Source organism: Meriones unguiculatus, chromosome 18, assembly GCF_030254825.1.
Source record: "Meriones unguiculatus strain TT.TT164.6M chromosome 18, Bangor_MerUng_6.1, whole genome shotgun sequence".
Taxonomy (NCBI): Eukaryota; Metazoa; Chordata; class Mammalia; order Rodentia; family Muridae; genus Meriones; species Meriones unguiculatus.
Window position 1 is genome coordinate 69108532 of NC_083365.1, and position 25392 is coordinate 69133923.

Here is a 25392-nt window from a genome sequence, read left to right on the forward strand (position 1 = left end):
AACTGAGAGTGTTTTGGGCACAGCTGGTTTATTTGTTTATTCTTGTGGGAGAGGTGTTTATACATGTCAATGTAACATGTTTGTGGGAGCCAGAAGTCAGCCTTGGCTGTTATCCTTAGATGCTGCTCATCTTGTTTGTGGAGATGGCCTCCAGCTTGACTATTTGGCAAAGCTCGCTGGTCACTGTGCCCCAGGGTCTAACCTGTGTCCATTTCCATACTCTAGGGATTATGAAAATGTTTCACATCACACCCAGCTTTTGCATGGGTTCCGGCGACTGAAGGCCCTGCTTACAATGCTATCAATTTTCTGACTTTGCTGGTTGATTTTTGTTAAAATTTGACCCAAACTGGAATCATCTGGGATGAAGCAATCTCAACTGAAGACTTCTCTATCGTTCAGTGTGCACATCTGTGCTGCAGTATATTGAGTACGCCGCACAACAGGTCTGACACAAAGAGGTTTATTAAGACAGAGAGACAGCGAGAGAGAGAGAGAGAGGCACAGAGAGAGAGACAGCAAGAGAGAGAGAGAGGCAGAGAGAGAGACAGCGAGAGAGAGACAGAGACACAGAGAGACAGCGAGAGAGAGAGAGACAGCGAGAGAGAGAGTGAGAGAGAGAGAGACAGACACACAGAGAGAGAAGCGCATGCGCGCGAGAGAGACAGAGAGACAGCGAGAGAGAGAGAGACAGACAGAGAGAGAGACAGCGCGCGTGAGAGAGAGAGAGAGACAGAGAGACAGCGAGAGAGAGACAGAGAGAGAGAGAGAGAGAGAGAGAGAGAGAGAGAGAGAGAGAGAGAGAGAGAGAGAGAGAGAGAGGAGCATAGGAGAAGAATGAAAAGGAGAAGAGAGAAAGGGGATGGGTGAGGGGCCCTCCAGGAGAGAAAGTCAGAGGAATGAGGAGCAGTGACTGCCTGGTCTTTTGTATCTGAAACACCCCGGCTTGGACATTGCTGGCCACGGCTAGTGATGACATCGGAGTTTGCTAGGCAACCTATCCTAACAGCAATAGAAGTGCAAATTAGAATACTTAGTAGACTGTCTCCTCAGTCCACAACTACTGTTTTGTATTGCTTATGTTGGTAAAAATTAATTTCACTGTTCCACACAATTGCAAAACCTTTTGATGAGGTGCCAAAAGGTAACTAATTTACATTGTCACTAGAGGTAGATTGGAAAAATAGTGTTTCCTTTGGCTGGGAAAGAGGAGGCACCAAACTCTTGATATTTGGGCTCCATTTCACTGTATGCAATTTGCTGTATTAAAGTCTCAAAAGTTTGGCTATAGAGCATGATAAATAACATCTGTTCAACAGTAGCAAAGACCTTGTTCAGAATGGCTTTTTGGGGTGGCAGATGAGTCCCAGTGTGACATGTTTAGGGGAGGGTTGGTGAAGATATGCCCAATGAGGCAATCATTTCATGCAAGTACTGAACAGTGTTAAGGGCTGTTTTTGAGATCAAGGATGTGAAGTCAAAGCCTGGCAAATTGGCTGAGTTCCGCCTTCGTTTGGTGAATAATAGAAGGGATCAAGCAAATGGCTCCCCCCCCCATTTTTTTTTTTTTTTTGTCTGAATGGCTCTGGTGATGAGTAAAGTTAAAAAACTGTATCCAAGAAACATGAGATCCACGAAATAACATCCTTGGTTAGCAGAATGCCAAGTCACTGCAGTAAACAGCCACAAAGAAAGATCTACAAAAGTGGTTTTTATTATAGTCGAACACAATTACCCAGCATGGGTGCCAGAAACCAAAGAGCTTGAATTCCTGTTGCTCACAAACTGTGAAACTTGAGTCACATCAGGGTTGTCTTCTGGACACAATTCCCGCACCTGTAAAATGGTAAAGGAGGAGCATTGAAATCCTTTGCGGGGCAGTTTAGAGGCTTTTGTTTAAAAAGAAATTGAGTCAAGTATACAGGGTGTACTCCGTACGTATCAGTGCTGTTAATTATTCTCGGGGTGGGGCAGCGCCGATGAAAAAGATGGAGAATATTACTAGTAATTTAGTGCTTGCAATGCTGAATGGTCCATAACTGGGAGCCAGCGGGACAAGGCTTCTATCGGGAGCTGGGAAGGGGGTGACTTACCACCAGGCACACTTCCATCTGTTGCTGTTGATTAAACATGCTGTTGGAATTAAAGTTGTCACACGCTAATTATGAAGCTGGCAATGGCTAATTCGTGCACCTTTGAAATGCGCTCCCAGCGAAACAGGTATGCGGTGTAGGCAATTATAGCATCTCATTAGTTCTGCAAAAGGTGATAATATTAGTTTGAATGAGGTGGTTAATACTGCTCCCCACCTCCATCATTTTTTTCCCTAGGGAGGGGAAAAAATCTGGGCAGAGGTTGAAAATCTTACAGTCTGCTACCAGATGTGAAGTTTAAGCATGAGGAATGAAATCATAGAAGTGCAGCAGGAAGCTTCTAGTAAGTAAGCATTATGCTCACTGAGCTTAGCTGGATAGAGCCCATACAGCTTCCCTGATGCAGAAGCTCAGCTTTCTCCTTTTCAAAGGCATGATTCCCCAGAGGGCCAGAATGTCACAGGGCTCTTTTTCTCCTCTCTCCTACTGCAGCCACACAGATTTCTCTGGGTTACTGCCACCAGTCAACAGCAATTAAGAGAATTCCAAAACTGAATCTGTTGTGCTGGCAAGCTGCTCAGTGCATGCCTCTTTGTCTGGGAGATAAATGGCTTGGTGGAGACAAGGAGAATAGAAGAAATTATGTCTGAGAACAGAAGGATCACGGAAGACTTTTTCCTTGATTATTTGTCTCTAATCATTCTTATTATGGGTAGAACATGTGGGTCAGGTGTCCAGAGCATGCTCTTGAAGAGGACCTGACTTCTGTGATCCCAGCATCCATGTCACTTAACCACCTGAAACTCCTGCTCCAAAGCATCCAATGTCATATTCATGATTCAACAGGCACTGCACTCCTACACATATATAAAAATAAAATACCTTACATATTTTTGGACTTGTGTGTTTGTGGTGTGCATGAGTATTCATATGTGTTCACTGGCTTATGAGCACATGTGGGAGGGACTCTTTGTGTATATGCACACATATAGGTGCTAGCGGTTGACAAAGGAAGCCCTTTTTAATCAGTCTTCACATTATGTATTGAAGAGTCTCTCCCTTGACCAAAAAAGCTCACTTGATTAATCCAGATAGCCAGTTTGCTCTGGAAAGTTCCTGTCTGTTTCTCCCTCACCTGCAGCATGTTAGCCTAGTATTTACAAGGGTGCTTGGGATCTGAACTCAGGTCTTAATCTTTGCACAGCATTTTATCCACTAAAACATCTCCCTAGTACCCTAATAATTTTCCCATGCTCATTGATGTAAAAATTTCATTAAGGATCCTTCATGTTCACCTTGATGGCAATTCATTTAATTTCTTCAAGTTTTTCTTTTAGTAAGTGCTGGGAAAGAGAGATTGGACATGTTCCATGCTCACTGAGTGTACATATAGAAGCAACACAGTGAGTCTCATTAATAAGAAATTTATGATAATCAAAATAACAATAATAAGAAAAAAATCCCTGGAAGACACAGGACAATTTAGTCCAGTGGAATCATAGTTACTCTCAAGAATTTTATACAATGTCTAAAGCCATACAGATCAGATCAAGTTCTAGAAGGAAAGTTTGGACAAGTGTCAGATGTTAAGCAAGTAGCAGCATCAATTGCATTTCCTTGGCTTTTCTGTAAAGGTTAAGGCTTAATGAATACATTGCTTGACTATGCAAGGCAAACATGAACATAAAAAATAGTTTAAGTGACCAGGAGAGAAAGCTCAGTTACTGTGAGAATTTGTTATTCTTGTAGAGGACCTGAGTAAAATTCCTGGGACAGATATCATATAGCTCACAACTATGTGCCATTTCAGCTCCAAGGGATTCGTTGGCTTCTTCTGGCCTCTGTGGGCACCTGCTCTCAGACAGCACACACACATTCTAGCACATTGTGTCTTGTTGAGACCAGTGAGGTTTTCCTCATCTTGTTGGCATGTTTGTTGGTGTCGTGATTTTTAAGCTCACTTTTGGGCGGTCATGTTGGACAAACATTACAAGTAAAGTTATGTTCTTACTAAGGAACATGATCTCACAACAAAACTACCTGATCCTCTGGCCCTTAGAGTGTTTCAGCCCCCTCATCCACAGTGTTCCTTAACCGTGGAGTGCTAAGCTATGTTGGAGGCGTGTCCATTGTGACTTGGCTCATGGCCATACTCCCATCCACAGTGGCCTTTAAAAAGTAATCCAAGAAAAACCTAACCAAAACCTGAAAGATGTCGACAATAAAGAACTTAAACCTCTGAAAAAAAGAGATAGAGAAAAATAGATAATGGATATATCTAATAGATAATATCTAACAGATAAAAATAGATAATGGAAAATATTCTATGCACATAGATTAGTAGAACAAATATTGTGAAAATCACCATTTTACAAAATGCTATTTAAATCACTGGAATATAAATCAGTGGAATATAAATCAAAATCTCCGTATCATTTTCAATAGAAATAGAAAAAAAGCTTAAAATTTATATGGAACCACAGAGACCCAAGATATTCAAAATAATTCAGAACAAATGAACAATACTGGAGAGATTATCATCTCAGATATTAACAGAGACTACTAAAAAGAACAAACAAAAACAAAAAAAACTACAATACATCAATCAAAGTAAAGCAAACCAAACAAAGAAAACATAAAATAAAAACACATTTTAAAAAAAAACCAGAAACACAAAAACAAACAAACCCAACTCCTTACCCACCAAATTGTAACCAAATAAAAGCACACAAAACTTTGGGGACCATTATTTGTTGGTCAGCTTCTCATGAACATGTGGGCTGCCCTGGAATGGGTGACATACTCAGTGTCACTCTATTAAAGAAAACTAATCTTTCCTCTCCTAGCAGGTATAAGTGGCAGTTTGGCTTTTAACCATCAACCTAGTGGATAGGTTTTCAATCATTCACCCACTCATTCTTTAATTCATTCATTCATGTGTTCAAAAATATATATAACAAAGTAAAATGTAGTAAGATGAAACAAAAACTATCTACATCAAAGTTGGACAATAGAAACAGTGAAGACAAACAGCCCAAGAGAGAGGACAAGAAGAGAGAACCACTTGTTCATACACTCAGAAATCCCATAAAAATACTAAACTAGAAGTCAGATATGTGCAGAGGACCTGGTATAGACCATGTAGACCCTGTGCATGCTGCCCCAGTCTCTCAGTTCCTATGTGCTTAGGTCATGTTGATTTAGAGGGCCTGGTTCCCTGACACTTACACTCCTTATGCCTCCTCTTCTTCAAGGTTCCCTGAGCTCTGATGGGAGGGATTTAATGGAGACATCGAATTTATGGCTGAGTGTTCCAAGGTCCCTCACTCTCTGCATCATGTCTAGCTGTGGGTCTCTGTATTTGTTCCCATCTGTGGCAAGGAAGCTTCTCTGACGCTGGCTGAGCAAGGCATCGATGACTACAACAGAATATCCTTAGGAGTCATTTTACTTATTTATTTTAGATCTGTATTATTTGTTTTTTTTTTTTTTTTTTTTCAATGCAGTTTATTCAGGAACCTTGAACAATCCTCGGACCCTGGGGAAAGCCAGCCCACAGCTTAAATAGCCTCTGGGTAGCCAACCCAGGCGTGCCACGTGGGCAATGCAGATAGGTCCACATACATGGAAGCAAGCCAGATCCTCAGCCTTAGCCAAATGTGGAATTGTTCATGACAGAGAGCACTCACCATCCGGAAGGTGGAAGGCGGAAACCAGCTCCATCTTTAAGGCATAGCATTCCGCAGCTCTCTACAGTTCCCCCTTTTTGTTTTAGACGCATCAGGCAAGAGTAGAGGTCTGATCTCTGATATTAGAAATAAATTGGGACTTTGTACCGATGTTCATTTAGGTGTCATCCACCCAAAGAGCATCAGACCCGTCCTATACCTTTTTCTCAGAGGCGGGACCTGGGGCATCAACCCGCATGCAATCAGACATGCTCTTCTCTGGGTCCAAAGCGGCTGACCCTGAGTGCAGTGCTTAGCCTCGCATCCTGAGCGTATCATTTTAGCTTTTTATGGTAGCCAACCATGCTTGGGGAGACTGTCCTGCTTCAATGGCTGTAAAGGCCTGAATGATCATGGCTGCATCACACTGTTGTGAGACTCTAATCTTGCATATATACCACAGGCAAACCAAGGAGACCAACACCAGAAGGCCTGCTAATGCTCCCATGCCCGCCCATTCCTTCAGATGATTCATGGCTGCAGCAATCCATGTTGATAATCCTGTGGCTAGTCCTGCGTCCACTCTGGTAGAATTTACTGTGACAATGGCCACTCTCAGCTGCTCCATCGTAGTATTGAATTCTCCAGTCCAATTACCTAAAATATAGCTCGACAGTTGTTTAGACAGATTTGCAGCACAGGAAAAATTCTCATGTTGTATGCTAGTGACACAAGCCTCAGTGTAGGCAATGGTTCCACCTCTCCGTGTTCAATGAGTAGCATAGGTGTTGTCTTTAGCAAAGGTGCCTTGCTGTCAGTTTGTGGAAGGCAATCTATAGTCTTTGCAAATGCGTGTTCTGTTTCCTGGGATACATCTAATTTATAAAAGCTTCCATGTGCTGCTTAGTAGCAGGTGGATTTTTTGGTGTTTGGTTGGAATATTCTGTAGGTGTCTATTAAATTCTCATAATGTATGATATCTACTATTCCTGATATTTATTTTTTCCAGATGATATATCTGTTGGAGAAAGTGGGGTATTGACATCACTTATTATTGATTGATCAGTGTTGATCTATGTTCTTAATTCCAATATGTACATTTTTTAAATTATAAAATTGGTTAATCAGGGTTTGTTGTATACATGTTTAGGATAGCAATGTCTTCTTGATTGAATGTTCCCTTGATAATGGTATGTCCCCTTTCATCTCATCTGAAAGGTTTTAGTTTGATGTTTATTTTGTTAGCTATTAAGATAGGAATGTCTGCTTGCTTTCTGTTCCCATTTGATAGTAGTATTTTTATCCATCCATTAACTCTAAGGTGGTTCTAACTTTTTTATTTTATTTTATCTTATATTTTGATTTTTCAAGACTGGGTTTTTCTATGTAGCCCTGGCTGTCCTGGACTCATTTTATAGATCAGGCTGGCCTTGAAATCACAGAGATCTACCTACCTTTGCCTCCCTGAATGCTGGGAATAATGGCACATGCCATCATGTCCAGCATTGTTCTATCTTTAAAAGCTACAGTATGATTTCTGTACACAACAGATAGACAGATTTTGTTTATTGATCCTGTGTCTTTTTTTTTAATTTTTCATCAATTACACTTTATTCATTCTGCATCCCCCATAAGCCCCTCCCTCCTCCCCTCCCAATCCCACCCTCCCTCCTCCCTCTGCTTGCATGCCACTCCCCAAGTCCACTAATAGACTTCTCCTCTCCTTTCTGATCTTAGTCTGTCAGTTCACATCAAAAGTGGCTGCATTGTCCTCTACTATGGCCTGGTAAGGCTGCTCCCCCCCAGAGGGAGGTGATCAAAGAGCAGGCCAATCAGATTATGTCAGAGGCAGTCCCTCTTCACATTACTATGTAACCCAATTGGACTCTGAACTGCCCTGGGCTACATCTGTGCAGGGGTTCTGGGTTATCTCCATGAATAGTCCTTGGTTGGAGTATGAGTCTCTGGGAAGTTCCCTGTGTTCAAATTTTCTTGTTCTGTTGCTCTCCTTGTGGAGACCCTGTCCTCTCCAGCTCTTACTATTTCCCAGTTCTTACCTAAAATTCCATTCACTCTGCCCAACAGTTGCCCATCAGGCTCAGCATCTGCTTTGATAGTCTGAAGGGCAGAGGCTTTCAGAGGCCCTCTGTGGTAGGTTCCTAGGTTGTTTCCTGTTTTCTTCTTCTTCTGATGTCCATCCTCTTTGCCTTTCCGGATGGGGATTGGACATTTTAGTTAGGGTCCTCTCTCTTGCTTAGTTTCTTTAGATGCACAGGTTTTAGTGGGTTTGTCTTATGTTGTATGTCTATATGAGTGAGTATATACCATGTGTGTCTTTTTGCTTCTGGGACAACTCACTCAGGATGATCCTTTCCAGATCCCACCATTTACCTGCAAATTTCATGACTTCCTTATTTTTCATTGCTGAGTAATATTCCATTGTGTAGATGTACCACAATTTCTGCATCCATTCTTCAGTTGAGGGGCATCTGGGTTGTTTCCAGCTTCTGGCTATTACAAATAAAGCTGCTACAAACATGGTTGAGCAAATGTCCTTTTTGTGTACTTGAGCCTCTTTTGGATATATGCCCAGTAGTGGTATGGCTGGATCTTGAGGAAGCGCTATTCCTAGTTGTCTGAGAAAGTGCCAGATTGATTTCCAGAGTGGTTGTACAAGTTTACATTCCCACCAGCAGTGGAGAAGGGTACCCCTTTCTCCACAACCTCTCCAGCATGTGTTGTCACTTGAGTTTTTGATCTTGGCCATTCTCATGGGTGTAAGGTGAAATCTCAGGGTTGTTTTGATTTGCATTTCCCTAATGGCTAGTGAGGTTGAGCATTTCTTCAAGTGCTTCTCTGCCATTCGGTATTCCTCTACAGAGAATTCTCTGATCCTGTGTCTTTTAGTGGATAATTGGGATCATTGGTATTTAAAGTTATTGTATAAATATTTGTATTATTTTCAGTCATTGTGTTGTTGACTTTTGGTGTTGGTTGTGTTCTAAATGGTACTTTGTGTTTTAATAATTATGGCATTTTATTTTTCTATAGTCTCTCTTTTGTGCTCAGTCATTTCTTTAATCTGAAATATTGCTTCTTGTATTTATATAGGTTTGTTTTATTTTATATAATTTTTCATGCTGTTTATATAGTGAAAAGTTTTTCTTTCTCTGTTAATTATGGTGGATAATTTGGTTGTGTATATTAATTTTCGTAAACTATCATAGTCCCTTAGGATTTGGGAAACATTACTGTAAACTCTTCTGGTTTTCAAATTTTCCAATGAGATGTTAGCTCTTATTATGATAGTTATTTTTTTTAATATGTGAGTTGCATTATTTCCTCTGAAAGCTTTCAAAAATACTTTCTTTGTTCTGTATATTCAGTGTTTAAAATATAATACGCCATTGGAATCTTCTTTTCGGGTCTTGTTTATTTGGTGTTCTGTGTGCTTTTTGTAGCTTTATGGGTGTGTCTTTCTCCAGTTCGGGGAAGTTCTCATCTATGATCATGTTGAAGATCTCATCTATGCCATTTACTTGATAATCCTCTGACTCATTTATGCCTATTTTCCTCATCTATGCCTAATCAAAAAATTCTGTTTTCTCATGTCTTTCAACATTTCCCATAAGTTACTGTCCTGTGTGTTTTTAAATTTTTCATATATCTTGTTTGTTTGGAGTAGATATGTACTTTGTTTTTGAGTTTTTATATTCTGTCCTCTGCTTGATTCTGGTAAAGCTTCCATTGAGTTTTCCAGTTGAGTTAGTAGAGTTTTTCAGATTTAGGGTTGGTGAAGATCCTTTCCCAATCTGTAGGCTTTCATTTTGTTCTATGACAGTGTCTTTTTTTATGGCATTTGTTTATTTAATATTCTACATGAAGGAGACTGTAGAAATACAACTGGAGCATCTAGTGAGTAGACAATACTCACTGTGCCCTGACTGAAGAAAAGCAGGACTGAAGCACAATTCAGACTGGAAAGAAGACTATGATCCCGCTACTATCAACTAAAAGCCTTGGGTTTGTTACCCTTCCTAAAGTGATAGGCACAGCCTTACAGATTAGGAGGTACTCAATTGATTTTATTTTCTGCTCACCAGTATGCATTAGCACCCTTGTAGTTAAAGCTATAATGTCACTAATCCTAACTAGTGAAATGAGAATAAATCAATTTCAGTTTGATATGAAAATCCCACTAGCAATACTAATAACATCTTTTCCTCTTTCCCAGCCACTGAGATGCTCCATGTTTCATCTGTTACTGATGCAAAATGGTCCAGCCACTCTCCCCCCAGGTACACAAAGTTAAGTAAAAGCCGGGAGACTTTGCTATTATAGTGGATCATTCTTAAATCACAGTGCCTTCTCATGTACCCCCCTATCATTGCTCCATTCTGTACCTGGGGGGAGAGTGGCTGGACAGTGTCTTTTGCTTTGCAGAAATTTTTCAATCAGTGCATGAGCTCCCATGTATTGATTGTTGCTCTTAGAGCCTGTGCTGTTGCTGTTCTGTTCAGGAAGTTGTCTCCTGTGCCAATGAGCTCAAGGTTCTTCCCCACTTTTTCTTATAACAGGTTTAGTGTGTCTGGTTTTATGTTGAGGTCTTTGATCCATTTGAACTTCAGTTTTGTGCAGGGTGATAAGTACGGACTTATTTGCATTTTTCTACATGTAAATATCCAGTTAGTCCAGCACCACTTGTTGAACATGCTACCTTTTTTCCATTGTATGGTTTTGGCCTCTTTGTCAAAAATCAAGTGTCCAAAAGTATGTGGGTTTATTTCTGTGTCTTCTATTCAATTCCATTGATCCACCAGCCTGTTTCTCTGCCAGTACCATGCAGTTTTTATTACTGTTGCTCTATAGTACAGCTTGAGATCAGGGATGGATATACCTCCAGAAGATCTGTTATTGTAGAGGATTGTTTTAGCAATTCTGGGCTCCTTGTTATTCCATATGAAGTTGAGAATTTTTCTTTCAAGGTCTGTAAAGAATTGTGTTGGTAGTTTGATGGGAATTGCATTGAATCTGTAGATTGCTTTTGGTAAGATAGCCATTTTTACCATGTTAATCCTGCCAAGCCATGAACATGGGAGATCTTTCCATCTTCTGATATCTTATATTTCTTTTTTCAGAGACTGAAAGTTTTTTTTTTTTTTTATACAAGTCTTTGACTTGCTTGGTTAGACTCACCCCAAGGTACTTTATGTCCTTTGTGGCTATTGTAAAGGGTGTTGTTTCCTTAATTTCTTTCTCAGCTCATTTTTCTTCTGTATACAGGAGGGCTACTGATTTTTTTGAGTTAATTTTGTGTCTAGCCACTTTGCTGAAGGTGTTTATCAGCTGTAAGATTTCCCTAATAGAATTTTTGGGGTCACTAATGTATACTATCATATCATCTGCAAATAGTGATACTTTGACTTCTTCCTTTCCAAACTGAATTCCTTGATCCCCTTTATGTGTCTCATTGCTCTAGCAAGGACTTCAAGAACTATGTTGAAGAGATATGGAGAGAGTAGGCAGCCTTGTCTTGTCCCTGATTTCAGTGGGATTGCTTTAAGTTTCTCTCCGTTCAGTTTGATGTTGGCTATAGGCTTGCTGTATATCGCTTTTACTATGTTTAGGTATGTGCCTTGTATCCCTGATCTCTCCAGGACTTTAAACATAAATGAATGTTGGATTTTATCAAATGCTTTTTAAGCATCTAAGGAGATTATTATGTGTTTTTTTCCCCTTTCAGTTTGTTTATATGCTGGATTACAATTTTTTAATTTCACTTTCATGCAGCTTGAGTCTTCTTCAGTGTTTCTACCTCCTTACAGAATTCTGTTCTCAACTCCTGGACTATCTTCATCATTTCTGTTACCCCTATTTTTGTATTTTCTTGGGTATGACTCAGGTGTTTATTCTCCTTAATTTTATTGATATGTTTTTTTGTGTCTTCTTTAAGTCCCTTGAATTCCTTTCATTAAGCTGCCTGTGCTGGAAATGAACTTGGCATCTCAAGTGCTTTATTTCTTTCTGCACCAGCAACTGGGGTTTTGAGGACTACAGAGTTACACACACCGCTCAGCAGACGCGTGAATTCTTACAGATATGTATATGCAGACACACACACACACAGAGTATAAAGCAGGAACAGACATAAATGATTTTACCAATTCTTTGCAATGTTTATCAACTTGAATGGAATAAATCTATTCTTGCTATAGTTATTTTTTTATCTTGTGTGAAAATGTGTGTGTATGGAGAGTGAGCACATGACACATTACATTTATGGAAGCCGAGAAACCAAATGGAGAAGTTTGATCTCTTTATCATGCAGAAACTGGAGACTGAAGTCACATGTTCAGATTTGCTGCAGGCCCCTTTCCCTGCTGGGCTATTTCTCTGGCCCAGAATAAATCCACGTGAAAAATATATTTTCTAGGTAAAGTCTTAGAATTATCAATGCAGTTTTGAAAGAACCTTAGAGACATAACAAATTTATTCAGTTCAATTCATTTTCTTCTCACTCTCTGCAGCCTCTTTACTATGTGTGCATAACTATTCTCAAGGGGTAAATTATTTAATTCATTACTAATGCAAGTGAATTCTAGATGTTGTGTACTTTGACACATTTTTAGAAAGGAAGGTTGTTGTGTTATCTGTCAGGGTGATTTTCCCACATTAGTGAGTTTCTGACTCAATTAGAAAGCACTGATATACATTGATGCGCAGTCATAGTAGTTTGATGGAAGACTTTTAATTATACAATGTGATTTGCACTTTGGGAAATCATAGGATCTGACAGATTGATGTGCACATTTGGAAACAGGTAAAGCTGATATCCGATGCATGTTGTTCATGTCTGTCTTTGCTCTGCTTTGAACTTGAAGGGAATGCTCTTTTCAGAGAGAGAAAATCTACTTTTCTTTATATATATTTGTTCTCAAACTAACATGAAGAATATATATATGTATGTACATACATATATATGTACAATATACATACATACATACATACATATATTGTATGTATATATAAACATACGATATATACATATATACATATATTCTGAGAACAATATTAATAGATATAAAAGGACAAAGTATCCAGAACCTAAAATAAGTGCATGAACATGCCTATTTAGAGTTTTTCCAGAACTGAGGTCTATCATCTGGACAGTATGTGGCAGCAACCCTATAGACCTGATCTGATTCATCCACTGGAAAAGATAATGAAAGTATTGTCAGAGAGAACCAAGGGGAAACCACTGTTTCAATAAGAAAGCAGAAAATAGGGCTAGTTAGATGGCTCAGTTGAAAAGGTGCTTGCTCTACAAGCATAAGGATTTGAGGTTAAGCCCCAGACAGCATTTTTTTAATTTTTTTATTTTTTAATATTGGTTACATTTTATTAGCTTTGTATCCCAGCTGTATCCTCCTCTCTCATTCCCTCCCAATCCCACCCTCCCTCCCTCATCTTCTCCTTGCCCCCTTCTAAGTCCACTGATAGGGGAGTACTTCCTTCCCTCTCATCTGACCCTGGTTTATCAGGTATCTTCAGGACTGCCTGCAAAGTCCTCCTCTGTGGCCTAGCAGGGCTGCTCCTCCCTCGTTAGTGGTAGGTGTGGGGAGGTCAAAGCGCAGACACCATTTTTTAAGGCCTTCTGTCACATGCTTGCAATCCCAGCACTGGGGAGGCAGAGATAGATGGAACCCTTGGGCATGCTGTTCAGTTATTTTTGCTTAAGCAGGAAAATCCAGGGAAAATGAAAGAATATGCCTCCAAAAAAAAAAAAGCTAGATGATACTACCCAAAGAAAGATAGATGTTACCTAAGGAAAACGCCCTGCTCTGGCCTTGATATGAACACAAGTACATAAGTACGCATCTCCGCATGTTACCCCATCCCTACATGAACACACATAAAAGGGAAAAGAATATAACAGGGTGAGAAGCACATATCACGGTTTATTCTTTTATTCTTACAAGGTTCCTAAAAACACATTGAATTGGGGATTGTAATAAGTGGCTAGAGATAGTGTTTTTGGTGTATTTAGTACAGGTTTGAGACCTTGAGTTAACTTAAAAGGATGTTTTTATGTGCCCATAACAGACTGCTTTTTAAATGGTGGTATTTTATCTTTTTCTAATACTTTCACTTGACAAAAAAAGTAAGGTGAATTTAAAAAAGATAGCAATGGAATTTAATACTTTGTAAAGATATGTTTTATGACACTAACAAATGAATTCAGTAGTTTTGCTAAAACATTTTTAAAACTTGTAATATAATGAACATGAATAGCTTTATTTTTCTCTCATTCTGTGGGTATATGTTCACATGCATAGTTCTCTCTCTCTCTCTCTCTCTCTCTCTCTGTGTGTGTGTGTGTGTGTGTGTGTGTGTGTACAAGTGGTGGAGGTCAGAGAACAACTTGGGGAAGATGATTTTCTTCTTCAACTGTGGGTTCTGGGTATCAAACTCAGATTTTCACAAGGACTTCACCCCCTGAACCACCATAGCAGCACTAATATCTGATTATTCTCTAATAAGGAATTTAAACTTAGAAAGTGTAATATATATTGAAGACTTTCATAACTGGCCAAGCGGTGTCTTACTAACAGCATCTTGGTATTTTTAAAATACTTTTCAGGACTCTCGACACGAATCCCTAAAGGTGACATCCTGTCTTGCTGAATGAGCACGGATGACGGGCGCCATCGTAGCAAGATTCATACAGGCTCTGTAAATCTTGTTTTGTTTTATTATTTGAGGCCCTGAGTGGGCCTGGGAGTATCACAATAGTCCACACAGGCACAAGAGTTTTAGGGATTTTGAGTTCTCATGCATAGCTCCTGACTTGGCAGTGACTTCCCTCCGCTGTAATACACCCTGCACCGAAGGAATGGATTGTGATGTTTTAGAGACACATATGTCTTTCTGGTGACTGTGGACTCTTAATGTTTACATGAGAACTCAGCCAGGAGAAGAACACTCCGAAATACTGTTACATTCACAAAATCCCCAGAAGACCTAATAACAACCCTCCAAAGACTTCACCTAATCATATTGACAGCTAGAACCAAATGAAAACCAGAATATGTTGGGATTTTCAAAGTTTAGGGCTTGTAAAACTCTACAAGTTGATGCATTTGCTCTGTATCGCTTTGGTTGAACATAGAATTGTTTCAATCTCTTATCATTAGAAAGCAACTCTCTTTAAAAATCCTAAAATTGTTATACATGAAATAATGCTTTGTAACTTAGTGTTACTATGTCTCTGTCTCTCTTTCTATTTCTGTGTGTGTGTGTGTGTGTGTGTGTGTGTGTGTGTGTGTGTGTGTTACATTGCCAGATGATGAAGGCTGGGCTTTGTATGCTAAGTAGATTACTCCTCAGCTGAGATTAAATTTTATGCACACCCTTCCATAATTGAGAGACCAGTACTATATATGACAAATGTCTTATTTGGTGACCTGCTGAGATTCTTTGGATTTCCTTGGTGTCTATTGTTAAATCTCCCTTTTCAGTTCTGATTTTGTTGATTTGGATAGTGTGGCTCTGTCTTTTAGTTAGTTTGGTTAAGGGTTTGTCTTTCTTATTGATTTTCTCAAAGAACCAGCTCTTGATTTCATTGATACTTTGAATTATTGTTTAATTTATTAATTTCAGCCCTGAGTTTGATTATTTCTGCCCATATACTCCTCTTGGGTATGTCTGCTTCTCTCCCCCCACCCTTTGGGATTTTAGGTGAACCATTAAGTTTCTTGTATGAGATGTCTCAAATTTCTTTATGATGGCACTTATTGCTATGAACTTTTCTCTTAGCACTACTTTCATTGTGTCCCATAAGTTTGAGTATGCTATGTCTTCATTTTCATTGTATTTTATGAAGTCTTTAATTTCTTTCTTTATTTCTTCCCTGACCCAGTTGTCCTTGAGTAGAGAGTTGTCCCATTTCCATGCATGTGTAGGCTTTTTGCTATTTCTATTGTTGTTGAGGTCCAACTTTAGTCCATGGTGGTCAGATTGTATACAAGCCATTATTTTAATCTTATATCTGTGCAAGCTTGCTTTATGGTCATTTCTGTAGGTTTCATGAAGTTCTGAGAAAAAAGTATATTCTTTTGTGTTTGGGTGAAAAGTTCTGTGAATGTCTGTTAAGTCCTTGAGAGCAGGCAGCTAAGAAGGCACAGGTGGGTGGTCAGAGGCAGAGGCTGGACACTACAGGGACCTAGAAACTTTTCCTGGGATTATCTGAGTGACCTGAGGTTGAACATGCTTATTTCCCTCAACATGGGCTCTCTTTTCAATTGGGGAACACAAATAATGATATTTTGGGGTCCACAGCCCAGCCTGTTGGTTGTTCTGCAATCACTGTTATCCTGCTGTTCAGGCACTGTGCTCGATAAGCACAGCCATTTTTGATCTGCTCTCACCTCTCTCAGATTTCAACTTACAGCAGCAAAGAGTAATTTTTCTAAACTGGTGTGTGAGGAGATGTGAGCTTAAGGGTACATAAATTAAAGTATATGGAGGGATAAAGTCAAGAGATCTATTGTTAAACATTGTCACTATAATCAACAAAACATATGATACATCAGAAAGTCACCAGTAAAATACACCCAAGAGGAGTAGACAGCTGGAAATATTCAACCTCAGGGCAGAAATAAATAAATTAGAAACAAATTAAACAATTCAAAGAATCCATGAAACCAAGAACTGGTTCTTTGAGAAAATCAACAAGATAGACAAGTTCTTAGCCAAACTAACTAAAAGGCAGAGAGAAACTATTCACATCAGCAAAATCAGGAAAAAAAGGGTGTAGGTGTATATAACAACAGACACTGAGGAAATCCAAACAATCATTAGGTCATACTACAAAAGCCTATAAGCCACAAAATTTGAAAATCTAAATGAAATGGACAATTTTCTTGATAGATTCCACTTGTCAAAATTAAATAAAGATTAGGTAGAAAGACTGAACTGTCCTATATTCCCCCAAGGAAATAGAAGCAGTCATCAAAAGTCTCCCTTCTAAAAAAAAGCCCAGGGACAGATGGTCTCAGTGCAGAATTCTACCAGATCTTCAGAGAAGAGCTAACTCCAATTCTCTTCAAACTATTCCACAAAATGGAAACAGAAGGAACATTACCAAACTCATTCTATCAAGCGACAGTCACCTTGACACCTAAACCACACAAAGACAAAACAAAAAAGGAGAACTTCAGACCTGTCTCTCTTATAAACATTGATGCAAAAATACTTAATAAAGTACTTGCAAACAGACTCCAAGAACACATCAAAGATATCATCCACCATGACCAAGTAGGCTTCATCCCAGGCATGCGTGGGTGATTCAATATATGGGAATCCATGAATGTAATCCACCATATAAATAAACTGAAGGAGTAAAACCACATGATCATCTCCTTAGATGCCGAAAAAGCATTTGGCAAAAGCCAACACCCCCATTCATGTTTAAAGTCTTGGAGAGATCAGGGATACAAGGCACATACCTAAACACAGTAAAAGCAACATACAACAAACCTATAGCCAATATCAAACTCAATGGAGAGAAACTTAAATCAATTCCACTGGAATCAAGGACAAGGCAAGGCTGCCCACTCTCTTCTTATCTCTTCAAAATTGTACTTGAAGTCCTAGCTAGAGCAATAAGACAACTAAAGGAGATCAAGTGGATACAAATCAGAAAGGAAGAAGTCAAAGTATCACTATTCACAGATGATATGATAGTATACAGGAGTGACCCCAAAAATTCAATCACAGAACTCTTTCATCTGATAAAAACATTCAGCAAAGTGGCTGGATACAAAATTAATTCAAAGAAATCAGAAGCCCTCCTGTATACCAAATAAAAAAGGGACAAGAAATAAATTAAGGAAACAACACCCTTCACTATAGCCAGTAAAAACATAAAGTACCTTGGTGTGACTCTAACCAAGCAAGTGAAAGGCCTGTTTGAAAAGAACTTGAAGTCTCTGAAGAAAGAAATTGAAGAAGATATCAGAAGATGGAAAGATCTCCCATGCTCATGGCTTGGCAGGATTAACATGGTAAAAATGGGCATCTTACCTAAAGCAGTCTACAGATTCAATGCAATTCCCATCAAATTATCAACACAATTCTTTGCAAACCTTGAAAGAAAAATTCTCAACTTCATATGGAATAACAAGAAACCCAGAATTGCTAAAAAAAAAATCCTCTACAATAAAAGATCTTCTGGAGGTATCTCCATCCCTGATCTCAAGCTGTACTACAGAGAAATAGTAATAAAAACTGCATGGTACTGGCATAGAAACAGAATAGTGGGTCAATGGAACCGAATAGAAGACCCTGAAATAAACCCACACACCTATGGATACTTGAATTTTGACAAAGAATCCAAAAGCATTCAATAGAAAAGAGAGAGCATTTTCAACAAATGGTGATGGTCCAACTGGATATCTACATGCAGAAAAATTAAAATAGATTCATATGAATCATACTGCACAAAACTAAAGTCCAAGTGGATCAAAGACCTCAACATAAAACCAGACACATTAAATTCATTAGAAGAAAAAGTTGGGAAGAGCCTAGAACTCATTGGCACAGGAGACAACTTCCTGAGCAGAACAGCACAGGCTCTAAGAGCAACAATCAATAAATGGGACCTCACAGAACTGAAAATCTTCTGCAAAGCAAAAGACACTGTCATCAGAACAAAAGGGCAGCCTACAGACTGGGAAAGGGTCTTCACCACCCTATATCTGACAGAAGAAGGCTAATATCCAGAGTATATAAAGAACTAAAGAATTTAAAAAGGAAAAAATATCAAGCAATTCAATTAAAAAATGGGGTGCAGAGCTAAACAGAAAATTCTCTGTAGAGGAATATAGAATGGTAGAGAAACACTCAAAGAAATGCTCAACATCCTTAGCCATCAGGGAATTGCAAATCAAAATGACCCTGAGATTTCACCTTACATCCATCAGAATGGCCAAGATCAAAACCTCAAGTGACAACACATTCGGTAGAGGTTGTGGAGAAAGGGGAGCTCTCCTCCACTGCTGGTGGGAATGTAAACTTGTACAACCACCTTGGAAATCAATCTGGCACTCTCTCAGGCTATTAGGAATAGTACTTCCTCAAGATCCAGTTATACCACTCTTAGGTGTGTATCCAAAATATGCTCAAGTACACAACAAGGACATTTACTCAACCATGTTCATAGGAGCTTTATTTGTAATAGCCAGAAGCTGGAAACGACCCAGATGCCCCTCAAGGGAGGAGTGCATACACAAATTTTAGTACATTTGCACAATGGAATACTACTCAGCAATTAAAAACAAGAAATCATGAAATTTGCAAGCAAATGGTGGGATTTAGAAGAGATCATCCTGAGTGAGGTTTCCCAGAAGCAGAAAGACACACAAAGTATATGCTCACTTATAAGTGGATACTAGACCTATTAGATATTATAAACATACTAACATCTGTAAACTTAAAGAAAGAGGTCCAGGGGTAGGATGATCAACTGTCACTTAGAATGACAAGTGGGATGGAAGTAGGAGAACACAAGAAACAGGACAGGAGCCTGCCACAGAGGGCTTCTATAAGACTCCACCTAGCATGTATCAAAGCAGATGCTGAGACTCATAAGCAAACCTTGGGCAGAGTGCAGGGAATCATCTAAAAGAATGGGGAGTTAGTAAGACCTGGAGAGGACAGGAGCACCACAAGGACCAAATAAATCTGGGTACTTTATAACAGAGGTCTTTTCTGACACTGATTCTCCAACCAAGTACCATACATGGATATAACCTAGAACCTCTTCTGAGATGTAGCCCATGGCAGCTCAGTAACTAATTGTTTTTCCCTAGTAAGGGGAACAGGGACTGTTTCTGACGTGAACTGTGAACTCAATGGCGGGATCTTTTGACTTCCCTCTACCCTCCCCCCCCCCGCCTTGAAGGAAAGCAGCCTTGCTAGGCCATAGAGGATATTGCAGCCAGTCCTGAAGAGACCTTATAAACTAGGGTCAGATGGAAGGGGAGGAGGACCTTCGCTGTCAGTGGATTAGAGAGAGGCAGGGCGATGAGGGAGGGAGGGTGGGATTGGGAGGGAATGAGGGAAGGGGCTACAGATGGGATACAAAGTAAATAAACTGTAATTAGTAAAAAAAGTCACCAATAGATTAGATACTAAATATTCTCATCAACCAAATTATTTATGCAATGAACTTACAGTGATAGTGTTACCTCATATAGGTACATATAATTTATTTTGTTAATAATATTGAATTAACTAACAAAAGCTAAACAAAGGAAACAGAAAACCAATGAATGCTAGTTTGTGAAAAAAGATTATTGTGGAAATATAATACTATCTTTTTGTTAATATTAAGTAATATTAATTATTAGTAAGTTAATATTAAGTAAATATCAAATTTACTTAGAACACTTCCAGTGAGAAAACAGATCCACATACTAGTGTAGTCACCATATCAAGGGAACATGTAGCATGTGCTGTTTCTCCAGAGCTTTGGATATTGAAAGTCTTTCTTTGTAGTTCCTTCCCTGAGTTCTGCAGTCAGGGTTGTTTGCACGAACTAGAACAGGTTGTGGAGTTCTAGCAGAACATGTTAGAAAGCAGGCTTTCTGAAGGGTTTCAGCCATCACCCTTGTTATGCTACTGCAATTAAAGTATAAAGGGGAATTTCTTCCTGAAGAGATTCATCACAAGTCCCAATCAATATATGAAAATGTCAATATTAATTTCCTTTAATGCCATTTTGGGTTTTATTTCCAACATTTTATTAAATGATGGAGCTGGGAAAGTTCATCAAGTGCCTGGTACATAAGTGTGGAGGTCTGAGTTCAAGCCCTATAACCTATAAAGTGCTTGGCATTGCGGTATGTGCTTGTAATCCCAGCACAAGATAGACTGAAACTCTCAAATAATTTGGCCTCTCTAACAAGCCAACTTAAACAAGTGAATGAGGTTGAAGATTTGACTTCTCAGCGTCCTGATTCAGCCCTGCCCCACCCAACATTTGTGCTCTCCTTCTGAAAACTGAAGCAAAAACAATTTTTTTTAATTTATCACTTTGGGTCATGATGTTTTAGCACAGCAACATAAAAAAGTAACTTATACAACTGTAAACTACCAAAATAAATTTAATAGCAAGTCCTATTGAAACCCAGAACCATCCATACTTCCAACAACAGCTGGCCTATTGCTGCTACCTTTTGCTTTTGAAATAGGTTGTATATATTAATGTCCCATGGGTCTAAAACCAAGGTTACTGGAAGCACTTAATAATTATTCTTTAGGGCATTTTATTTTTAGTTCTGTGTATATGTGCTTGTCTGAGTGTGCGTATGTAAACACGAGTGCAGTGGCCTGCAGAGGCCAGCGACGGTGTTGGACCCCTGTGGCTGCAGTTACAGGCAGTTATGGAACTCCACCCATGGGTTCCAGAAAGCAAAGCCTGGTGCTTTGCAAGAACAGTGTGTGCGCTTAACCACTGAGCCAAACTGCCATCCCATATCATCTTTATATATCAAGACATTTCTTTGAAATGAAAATAAAAGAGGTCCTTCAGCTTAGCACAAAAGGACACTTTGTTGTTATCTTTTGATTTTAAGTGAAATGCTGGCTCATTGTTGAAAAAACAGGTGTTTAACAGATTTTATGCAATTTAAAGCAATTTTACGCTTTCTTAAAAATGAATTTTCTGTGTTGATTTTTTAATTAATAAGTATTTAGCTCTCTGAGAATAATTGTTATATAAGAGCTCTTTGTAGAGCTCTTATACATTTCTCTGTCTGTATTTCTTTTATTTATTTACTTATTACAATTTATTCACTTTGTATCCCTCTGGAGCCCCCTCCTTCATGTTTTCCTAGTCCCATCCACCCTCTCTCTCCTCCCTCTATGCCCTTTCCCTAGTCTACTGATATACTTTACTCAAAAGTAAGGAAGAATATAACTTTTATAAGGTCTGAAGTTTTATGTTCCTGTTATTGTTTAATACGGATATAAGAACTGAGGTACAAAGGAGTTTGAAATATATAGTTTTGTTAAAGTTCACTTGGATAGTGCCAGTAAAGGAAACCCTTAAGGAAATAGAAGAATAAGTAATAGAATCAAGAACATTGACTAGGTACTTTTAGTGTTCCTCTCAGTAACAGCACCATGAGAAATAAGAGCTATCTCATCAATGTGTGTCATTTATTGCTTATTGGATATTTTCTAACTGCCTCTTGTGTGGGACAGTAAAAGGACATAAAATGAGCCGTATATACTGAGGCTTGTTAGAAAACTTTAATCTCGTTGGAAGAGAAAAGACAATGGAATAGTAAATTCAAACCCTGCAGAGGATTCCCAGATAAGAGTATGAACTAGTGCAGCATGAGGTTAAGAGTTCTGAAAAAAAGAAATTAGCGATGCAGAAAAAGGTAGACAAGTTGAACTTAAGGTGAAGGTTAAATTGCTTCTGCATTTTTAAAAGAAAACTACGTAGATTAAAATATATGCAGAGGAATTATATCTGTTCAATTTTATTGTATAAATTAATTATAAAGAGATTGAGGATAAAATACTGGTTACCAAAGACAGAAAATATTAAGACTCAGGAGGGCGGACAAAGAAAAGGTGATCAGTAGATGCTGAAGTTTGCTTAGGTAGGAGAAGTAACTTCTGTTTTGTTGTTTACATAACAACTCATTGTACAATTTTAATTAAAATATCACATGATACTCCATAAATACTTACAGCTTTTATATATAATTAAAAATGAGGTAAAATAACAGTCATTTTAAATGGCTTATGTGGGATGAAATCTTTACATCTTTACTGATTCTAAGGTACCACCCTGCCGACATATATCTTAGGATTTTATCATGGTGCGATAATCTAGTTTTGTACCTTAGTCATTTATTGTGCAATATAGTTTTGAAAGGGTGCACGTCTCTGATTGTGTGTATGATCATTGCTTCCTAGATAATGTAGTTGTGATGAATGATCTTGATACCTAATGAGATTTAGAACCACCTTGAAAAAAGTCTCGGAGCAAGACTATGAGGGAGCTTCTGGATGATATTCATTGAGATGAGAAGACCAACAATGGATGTCAGTTGCACGATTCCATACTCTGGGGTCCTATGCTGACTAAGAAGGAACATCGATCTGATCACCGTCATGTCATTCATCTCTCTCTGCTCTCTGGCTGAGGATGCACTGCGACAGCTGCCTCATGTTCCTGTGGCCAGGACTTCCTTTCTGTGGTGAGTCATGCACCTCCAGACTGTGAGCTAAAACATCCCTCTTCACATTTATTTGTTTGTTTGTTTCTCTGTTTATCTACCTTTAAATTGCTGATTTTTGTTTATTTAAAATTTCATGAAAATACAGTGGATCTTCATCAAACCACACCACTCTCTTCCCTCTACTTGTTCTCATACCCCCTCTATTATACCTTTTACTCCCAAGTTCATGTGTTCCTTTTTGAAAAACCTTCTAAGTCCACTTAGTTCTACAAGTATATTTGTGGGTGTAGGATCATTTACTAGACTTTGGGTAGTCTCCCGAAGAAAACTGAGTACTTACCATCTCTGGCAAAAGATCCTTAGCTAGAGGTGGGAATTCATGATCCCCCTTTCTCCACTCATCCATGCTGGAATTGGAGTAGTGTGATCTTATGCAGGTCTTGTGCATGTAGCCACAGCTGCTGTGTGTTTATGTCTGTACTAGTACTGACACATCCAGTAAATACTGTTACACTGAAGATGTGAACTAACTCTGATTCTCAGTCTTTCCCAACCTCTTCTGAGATTCTGTGATGGTCTCTGAGCTTTGGGTTGAGAGATGTGATGCAAATGACCCAGTTAGAGCTAAGCATTCTATAGTCTCTCTTTCTCTGCATGCTAAGCAATTATGGGTTTCTGTATTAACTACTGTCTACTTCAAAGAGCACAGATGCAGCCCATGGCAGCTCAGTTTCCAAGTGGGTTCCCTAGTAAGGGGAACAGGGGCTGTCTCTGACATGAACTCAGTGGCTGGCTCTTTGATCACCTCCCCCTAAGGTGGGGGAGGAGGCAGATTTACCAGACCACAGAGGAAGACAATATAGCCAGTGCTGATGAGACTTGATAGGTTAGGGTCAGATGGAAGGGGAGGAGGACCTTTCCTATCAGTGGACTGGGGAAGGGGCATGGGTGGAGCTAAGGGAGGGCAGGTGGGATTGGGAGGGGAAGAGGGAGGGAGCTACAGTTTGGATACAAAGTGAATAAATTGTAGTAAAAAGAATGTCCTCTGATGAGGGTTGAGAGATGTACTAATCTATGTCACAGTGAGAAGAATTTTGGGGAAAGTTTATTAGCATGTCAGTTTAGGAAAATATTAGCATTAGCTTCTTCCCTAGGACCTATGATCTAGCCAGCCATGGGTTCTTAGTACCAGCATTGGATTCTATCTTGTAGAACTGACTTAAACATAATTGGAAACTCTTTGTTTACCCGCATAACATTCATACTGTTACAGCAGTGGATGCATCCTGCCCATCAGTTCACCACTGTAGCACATAAGCTTACAGCTATGTAAGACTGCACATAGCACTTTCCAACACCACGAGAGCTAGCTGGTGGGGATGCAGCTTCCGGGCCTGCTCCAGTGTGAGTTCACAATGTCCTGTAACTTAACTATGTTTTATCTTCAGTTTTAAAACTTCCTTCAAGAAACTTGTTTCATGTTTACATTTGCTTTCTGTTTTTGTGACAAATGTGTATTTAAGCTTAATCTTATTGGTTATAACACATCATGAAGAGATGCCAGCACAACTTCAAGGTAGGAGCTTAAAGTAGAAACCACAGAGGAACTGTGGTTACTGGCTTATTTCCTCTGTCTTTCTCATTAAATTTTCCTATACAGCCTGTCTAAAGATGGCACACACACACACACACACACACACACACACACACAGTGGGTTCTCACACTAATTAGAAAGAAAATGTCTCAGAGATATACCCACAGGCCAATGTGATGGAGATAGTTCTTCAATTGACATTCCCTCTTCCCATGCATGTCTAGGTTTGTGTGAAGTTGACAGAAACTAAGGACCATACTTGTTATCAGGCATTTTTATCACAGCAATAAGGATAGCGATTATACAATAATAATTTCAAGTTCCAAAACATAATCTCAAATAGTCAAGAAAACCACCAAATATTATGCTTCAAGCTAAATACTCAAGTTGAAATTTAATTCCGAAGTTTTTGAGATACTATGCTCATAATCTTTCCCTACAACATGGGTTTTGTCAAAACATATAAATTATGTATTCTCTGAATAAACTTCCACTCCTGAGATTCTAGCCAGTAATCCATGTATATCTGGTATATTTATCTGAGATTCACCATTAAGAAAACAGTATTAAATCATCACCACAGAGGGAAGCCAAGTATAGTTGACTACCTAGGCTGGAAATCAAAAGGCATACCCAGATGTGGGTTTTTTTTTATCTTAAAAATAATTATAGAGTTAAAGAAGAGGGAAACCATACCTGCTCTAAGCCCAGAATGAGAATACTGCTATCCTGTGTTCATGTCTACTGTGGAGACTCCGGCTCCCACTGGTGACTC

The 25392-nt window shown here is 39.1% G+C and overlaps 1 long non-coding RNA gene across 1 annotated transcript; it reads right to left on the reverse strand.

The window, feature by feature from the left end:
- Positions 1-1696: 1696 nt before the first annotated feature.
- LOC132648947 (uncharacterized) lies at positions 1697-25392 on the reverse strand. The gene is made up of 3 exons (XR_009587348.1): positions 25314-25392; positions 2094-2256; positions 1697-1836 (listed from the first exon to the last, which is right to left on the reverse strand). It is a non-coding gene; the product is annotated as an uncharacterized LOC132648947 (long non-coding RNA).